The sequence below is a fragment of the Peromyscus leucopus genome, chromosome 4 (genome assembly GCF_004664715.2).
Source record: "Peromyscus leucopus breed LL Stock chromosome 4, UCI_PerLeu_2.1, whole genome shotgun sequence".
Taxonomy (NCBI): domain Eukaryota; kingdom Metazoa; phylum Chordata; class Mammalia; order Rodentia; family Cricetidae; genus Peromyscus; species Peromyscus leucopus.
In genome coordinates this window covers 49,443,773-49,451,344 of record NC_051066.1, presented here as the reverse complement: position 1 = coordinate 49,451,344, position 7,572 = coordinate 49,443,773, and the positions used below count along the sequence as shown (strand labels likewise).

The 7,572-nt window shown below is 41.0% G+C and overlaps 1 pseudogene; it reads right to left on the bottom strand.

Annotated features, from left to right (window-relative positions):
• Positions 1 to 2,566: 2,566 nt before the first annotated feature.
• On the bottom strand, positions 2,567 to 3,256 carry LOC114704467 (annotated as a pseudogene).
• Positions 3,257 to 7,572: the final 4,316 nt, after the last annotated feature.

Genomic DNA, 7,572 nt, shown 5'->3' with positions numbered 1-7,572 from the left:
CCTGGTCTACAGAGTGAGATCCAGGACAGGCACCAAAACTATATAGAGAAACCCTGTCTGGAAAAAGAAAGAGAGAGAGAGAGAGAGAGAGAGAGAGAGAGAGAGAGAGAGAGAGAGAGAGAGAGAGAGAAAGAAAGAAAGAAAGAAAGAAAGAAAGAAAGAAAGAAAGAAAGAAAGAAAGAAAGAAAGAAAGAAAGAAAGAAAAGAAAGAGGGAATATGGATACTTCTCCCAAAACAGGGAATTTTGATTCCTCATACCTACAACGGAGCTGTGTAAGGCTGGACTGTGTCACTTTGCTTCTCTAAGGTCTGTTGTCACACTCCATGCTTTCTAAAAGGGCTTCTGTGTTCTGGCTCATGAACTCACTAGGGAAAGGGTTTAGGCCAGAGCTGAGGCTCAGTGCTCACACCTAGTTTGCCGAAGGCTCTGGGTCCCACTCCTGGGAGTTGGAACAACCCCCCCCCAAAAAAAACCAAAACAAACAAACAACAAAACAAATAACAACAAAAAAAAAACACAAAAAAGCTCTGTCTTAGTTGGGGTTTCTATTGCTGTGAAGAGACACCATGACCACAACAACTCTTACAATAGAAAATATTTAATGGGGTGGCTTACAGTTCTAGAGGTTTAGTCCATTATCATCATAGTGGGACATAGCAGTGTGCAGGCAGACATGGTGCTGGAGAAGGAGCTGAGGGTTCTACATCCTGATGCACAGGCAGCAGGGAGTGAATTGTTTTCCACACTGGTCTCGGAAGGCTGCGTAATGCCGTTCTTCTATCCTTGACTCTAAAGCCAGAACCACATGGCTGAAGCTGCCAAGTTGCTGGGGCTGGAACATGGTCCCCTCATTGAATTTCATCTTCACCAGCTTTCTGTTTTCCGTGGTTTCCTCCACTGCCTAGCCTGGCTGTCCTAGAACTTGCTCTGTAAACCAGGTTCACCTCAAATCCTGCCTACCTCTGCCTTCTGAGTGCTGGAATTAAAAGGCATTCACCACCACTTCTGGCTCTAAGCTTTTCTTTACTTTTCACAAGTTGGAAACTTAGCTGGATGGGATCTTGGCCCTGAGGCCACTACCCACTCATTCCATTTCTTAATCTGCTTATCTCCTTGAACACAGGACTTAAACTCTATTCTACTTCCTAGTTCTCCTTTTCTCCTCAAATTGTACATTTTGTATTTTTCCTTGCTCAGCTTGCTCCTTTATAGTCTTTTGAAAAAAAAAAAAAAAACTTGAGATTTTCAAACTGCAAAAGTTTTGCATTAAATCTTCTGGTATGACTTAGTCATGGGTACATTTGAAGACTGTAAATAAAATATTTTTATGCAATGTGTTAATGTGCTGTATTAAAGGAGCATATATGTGTATGTATGTGAGCACACACACAATTACCACTACTATTACTAAGAATGCTAAGTATTTTGTATTTTCTATTCTCAGCAACAAGAAATTCACACTGGACAACCCCCCACATCCCCCACACCCCCACATATCTCCATTTACCCTACCTACCCCCATCCACCCCTACCCACCCCACCCCTATCTCCTGCTCCTTCCTAATTCTTTCCAACAATCCAAGCTCCACTTGCTTCTTATTGGGTCCCCATTACCCCATTACATTCAGGAAATTCACAGAGAAAATGATAAGCAAATAAAACACAGTTTTTATCATATTATTTTCTCATGAGTGTTTTATTAATTAAACTATAAAAACATACATATATACATGCACATATAAACACATATATGTGCATATATATGTATATACATACATATATGTGTTTATATACATATATGTGTGTGTATGTGTGTGTGTGTGTGTTGATGTAAGTGTTCCTGTGTATGACCAAATAGTTGATTCCTGTTCAAGCTGACAATATCAAAGCAAATCACTGTGTTAGTGTGAACAGCTAATCTGCTCTAGGGAAATCTCTCCACTGCCTTTCCCCCACAGCCTTCCTTGCCCTTTCTGCCCATAACAGCTCATCCTCCTTAATCTTCCCACAGAGCTGGGACTCTCTAACACTGTGACAGGGCCATCAATAATCTGATTGATGTCTTATCCATTTCACTTTCATTTGTGCCCATCACGGGCTCCAGGGACAAGTACATCTCACTCAGCTTTTGGCAGGCATCCTGTTTCCTTCCATCGTGAGATAAAAGACTTGTGGGTGGGTGTGAGCTCATTTCAGGAGCACATGCTCTAGAGTAAATTGTCCCACACCAATGTTTGACTAGCAGGCTCTCTAGTATTGCTCTTCAATTCACATGTCTTAAAGACAATTACTCCACAGGTCTCCAAGGCCTCTGTTATTAGAAATATTACTTGATAGAGAGTTACCTTGGACTGTATGACAAAACTTTTGCCTTTCATGAAGAACAATAATGCAGAGTCACTATGCAGAGTCACCGTATAAAGATACAGATCATTGAGGAAGTGTTGAGGCAGGTTTTATTATATATTAGCTTATTTATTATTATTATTATTATTATTATTATTATTATTACTACTACTACTACTACTACTATTATTATTATCTATTTAAAGTGATTTTATTGCTCAGGTACACAAGAGAATTTGGATCACTAGAGCAGAGACTGTGGATGACTCATATTTCTAAGTGGGCTGGAAGACCCGCTTAGTCCTAAAATAACAAGCCAGTAGGTGAATTCTGCTCCCTATTAGAATGCAGCAAAATTTAGCATCCTTATCCTTTCTGGTCCTCTCAAGATGCTTGTGGATAGTAACTGCTTTCCTAATCAAATGGCAGAGGATCTTGGGGAGATCAGGAGCAAAGCCCTTGGACTTAAGGATTCTCAAGATTTTATTACAAGTCATGGAACGGACCTGCATCATACCTCTAGGTGTGAGTCCTCTAGGAGCTCACCTGTTTGAAAAGGAGTCAGGCCAGGTAGTAGTAGTGCACGCCTTTAATCCCAGCACTTGGGAGGCAGAGCGAGGTGGATCTCTATGAGTTCGAGGCCAACCTGGTCTCCAAAGCGAGTTCCAGGAAAGGCACAAAACTACACAGAGAAACCCTGTCTCGAAAAAACAAGAAAAGAGAGAGAGAGAGAGAGAGAGAGAGAGAGAGAGAGAGAGAGAGAGAGATAGTGTCAGACTTTTCTTGGCCAGTTCATAAAGCTGTTACTTCACATTCTCAGATGCCCACTTCAGCTAGGTGAGAATGTTCCAGCGGCAGGGCATTGCCAACTGGGACAGGCCCTTTATAAGAGCGTGCATGCAACCCATGATGGTGACAGTCTAGAAGCAAAGAGAGTATTAGCATTTGTAATATGACAATGTCTCTATTTTTAATCTTTTGCATGAATGAACCATTTAACTATTAACAAATTCCTGTGAGCGGTTGTTGCCATAAAACAGACACTATACAAGTGTTGCCTTCAAAGAAAGTTGTATGCGTGAAATTGTCAAAGAATGAATTTAATCAATTTTAGAAATGTACATGTGTCCCTTATGCCTGTTGAATGGTAGCACAGTTATCTAACCAATTTCCTGGAGGAAAAAAGAGTTTTGAGGCAACAAAGAATTGTAAAGTAATGGGCAAAGGGGATAACCCCTCAGGTGGATAGGCACAGCACCTAAGGCATCATGCTAAAGCCTTTAGAATGAGGGGAAAAGGAGAGCAGGAGCAGGAAGTAAGGAGGTGGAGGGCATAATGCTGCACCATATGGATGCATTGGACAAAAACCATCTGGAACACAACAGATGGTCTCGGGCTACAAGTGCTGCCAGGTCACAGGATTCCTGGGATTTTTCTCTATTCCCTTGGGCAGGCCAGAAATACAATTTTAATAAAGTGTAATTCTAGTAATGATTTTTATCTTTGGGATGTAGATTATGCATCCTTAACTAAAGAAGGCAAAGGTGCCTCATTCTATCCGTTCAACCTTGACTAACATTGTAGAAGAATAAATCTTTGTCAAAGGGGGTCGAATCATCACCAAGAGTTAGCAAAGCATTCTGCCATCCCTTTCCAGGAGATGTGTAATGTGAAAGGTAGTTTGAAGGTTTTGAAGTGTAGTAGATTTGATGAAGTGAAATATTTCTCATATTTGTTTGAGTTCTGGGACTGCTCTAAGGTTTCTTTGGGGGAAATATTAGAGAATGATAAGAGGGAAAGCATGGGTCCCACAGGCTTCAAACCCCCATCTGAGACACGCACCTCTAAAGCAAGCACCTACCGCTCTTGGAAAAGGCCAGCACTGAAAGGATCGGGCTGAGGAATTGTCCTCCTCAGCAGTGTGTGTTGGCTGTGGATCTTAATGGGACCTATATTTCTGCAGATAGGATTTTCTTGTTAAAAGTGGATTTAGTTAAGATAGGCTCCACATAAGCTGTGGGAAGTACCCTCACACAATGGGACTGGACTTGCTAAAGCCAACTTTGACCACTCTATGGGAAAGTAAAAATAAGACATGAGCACCTAATGGGAAGTATCTGATATGAAACCGTTAGATTCCGAAGTCTTTTGTAAGGGAAAGGGTGAGATCATAGAGAAGGGAAGAAAAGAATGTACTGTTGTGACCATAATCTTGGGAGGTGAGTGTTCTTTATTCAAGGAAAGGAGGAAGTAAATCAAGTTGAAGGAAGAACCTTTTGCTTTCTCTTGGGCTGTAAGACTGAGTCCTCCAGGGAGGGTGCCTCCCACTTAATGAAGACTAGTCGGCCTTGCAACACAGAACCTAGAATTAGGATACCCAGGGGGTGTAAAGGATGCCAAGAGTCCCTTCCTTCCAGATTGAATGCACCTCCTGTTCTCACCAAGATTCAAAAGTTCTGGCCTTTGGACTTCAATAGGGATTACGGGAAGCAATTGTGTGTACATTCAGGATGAAGTAGGTCAGAGAGAAATGCAGAGTAGGCAATAATCAAGTCTCGGGGAGAGTAGTAGTTGGGCTTAATAAGTGGGCTAGATACCACCCAACCAGAGAAAGTTACGACTAATGAAAATGGGTCCTAGATAGTGTCCATTTGAACAGAGATTGATTAATCTGAGAAAGCCAAAATACATATTGAATATAAGATATTGCTCATATTTTTTATAATAGCAGTGTTAATGAAAATAACATCTGATAGGAGTAACTGTCATTATTCTTCATGACCAGGGATGACAGGATACATGGTTTATTCTGAGTGCAACGGAAAATCCCAAAGGAAGATTGAGGCAAGAGAAATCATCTATGTGGGCACAGTGGGTTTTTTTTAGCCCTACCCATGCCTGGAGACATCTGTCTGTGTGGTTTCAGTCTCAATAAGAAGGTCCACTGTGCGTGATGGTCAATCCTAATTATCTACTTGACAAGATTTAGAATCACCTAAGAGAAAAATCTGCCTGTCTGGGAGTGCCTTTCCAGAGAAGCTTAATGGTGATGGCATAAATGTGGGTGGTACCGTTCCATGGACTGGAGTGTCAGTTTGGATGAAAAGAAGGAAGAAAATGGACTGCCAGCATCCGTCTCTCCTTGTTTCCTAACTACTGATAGCAGTATGGCCATTTGCCTCATGTTCCCCTACTACACCTCCCCACCGTGAAGGACTGTACTCTTAAATCAAGAGCCAGAAAGAGTTGCGTTTGTTGTATTTGTATAGCAACAAGAAAAGTAACCATTACATCCTGCTTTCTAGACTCACTTAAACATCAGTGGTGTGCTATGCACTTTGTGACCCATCATCTCCATGTCAGCTGGTCATCTTCTAGGCCATCTCCTTAAATGGTGCAAAGCATTATTAAAAAATAGGGTATTTCACAATACTTCCAGAGGCATATTTACTCTTTGTTGCCAAGCAAGCATTTTAGAACACAGAGCCCAGGAGGACCTCACTTAGGCAGAAATTGAACTCCCCAAATGCAAACCTATTCTGGATTCTGTTTTTAAAACTGGCATTGTAATTTCTCATAAGTAAAGAGCAGCAATCAATGCAGGGCCAAAATTCAGCTGAATTGGATATTGACTCGTTACTAAAAAAAGTAATCCACTTTGTAAATACAAATTAAGATTAGCTGGATCAAGCCAAGGGCAGCGTGGCAAAAACCAAGCTGTGTTAACACTGCGGATACTGTGAATATTAACTCAGAGCTTGTGAATCGGTGGGGGAGTTTGGGGAACCAATTTGCTTAAATCCAGAGGCTAAAACACCTTTTTAAAATGTCAAAAGTGTGTAGGGTATAAAGAAAGACTGTGCGGTGAACGCAATTAGCAAAAATAGAAAACTGGGGAAAGTGAAATTCTGGCACTTGTGTTTGGACCTCACATAGAGATAAGTAGGGCTGTGAGTCACCTGAGTACCAGGACTTTGTGTCCAGGCCTTGCCTTCCGCTTGTTCTGTGGAAGCCCCCATGGAGGAACGCCCGCAATTGGCTTCTCACTGTGTGGCCACTTCAATCCCAGCGAAGAGAATGGCGGCAGTGCCCAGTGCTTCAAAGCTGGACACAGGGCATGCTGTTTGAAACTTACTAACCATGCAGTTTGGGGCCAAGAATGACTTATTTTCATCTTAAGTAGTGATAAGGAACGTTTCAGAAGTAGCATTTAAAGAGACACGGTAGGTCAACTTCATTTATTCTATGGCATCTTTGTGAGCCCCTCTGTGAGTTGTTGTGTTTTTGTTTTTGTTTTTCCCTTCCTGGCTTTAAATTTTGTCTATATCTTAATACCTCTACTATTTTTAAGGGGCTCTTAAAACGGAAGACACGTAATACTGAGGAGGAATCATGGTAAAGAACTAAGTTTCCTCTGCTAAAGTCTATCAGTGGTATCTATTGACTGAATAAGGAGGAAAGCATTAAGAGAAACAAACCCAAGCTGAAGACTTAAGTGAAGGGCATTTGTCAGTATATAGCAAGAGATTTGAAAATGCACATTCTACTCCACGGCCTTATCACAAGAACGCGATGATGGGTGTGAAGGGATCCAGGACAAAGGTTTATTATGGCACTGTTGCTAATGTTCAACATTATAGATGACTCCATGGTAAAGAGTATTTACTATCCTTTCAGAGAATCAAAGTTTTTGTTCTCAATACCTATATCTGGTGGCTCTCAACCACCTGTGACTCTTGTTCTGGAGGATCTGAAAACCTTTTCTGTTCTGGCCTCCATGGAAAGACACACACACACACACACACACACAACTAATAAATCTTTTAAAAAGTCATAAACTGTTTATCTCCATGGTAGGATGTTGTCCAGCATATATGAAGTTCTGGGTTCAATCCTCAGCACAGCTGAGAAACAAGTAATTATTGACACTGGAAACAATCAGAAGTTCAAGCAACATGAGATTAAGGAAATAAAATATAGAACATTTAAATAATAAATAAGGTATAAGTCATTAAAAATAATATTTGAAATGTGAAATGTAACTGGTCTTTCTTTGGGTCACCAGCTCCCAAATAATGGCACAAAGACTTCTTATTAAGTATGAAAGCTTGCCCTTAGCTTAGGCTTATTCCCAACTAGCTCTTATAACTTAAATTAACCTGTTTATATTAATCAATGTTTTGCCACATGGCTCATTACCTCTCCTCAATACCATATGTCTAAC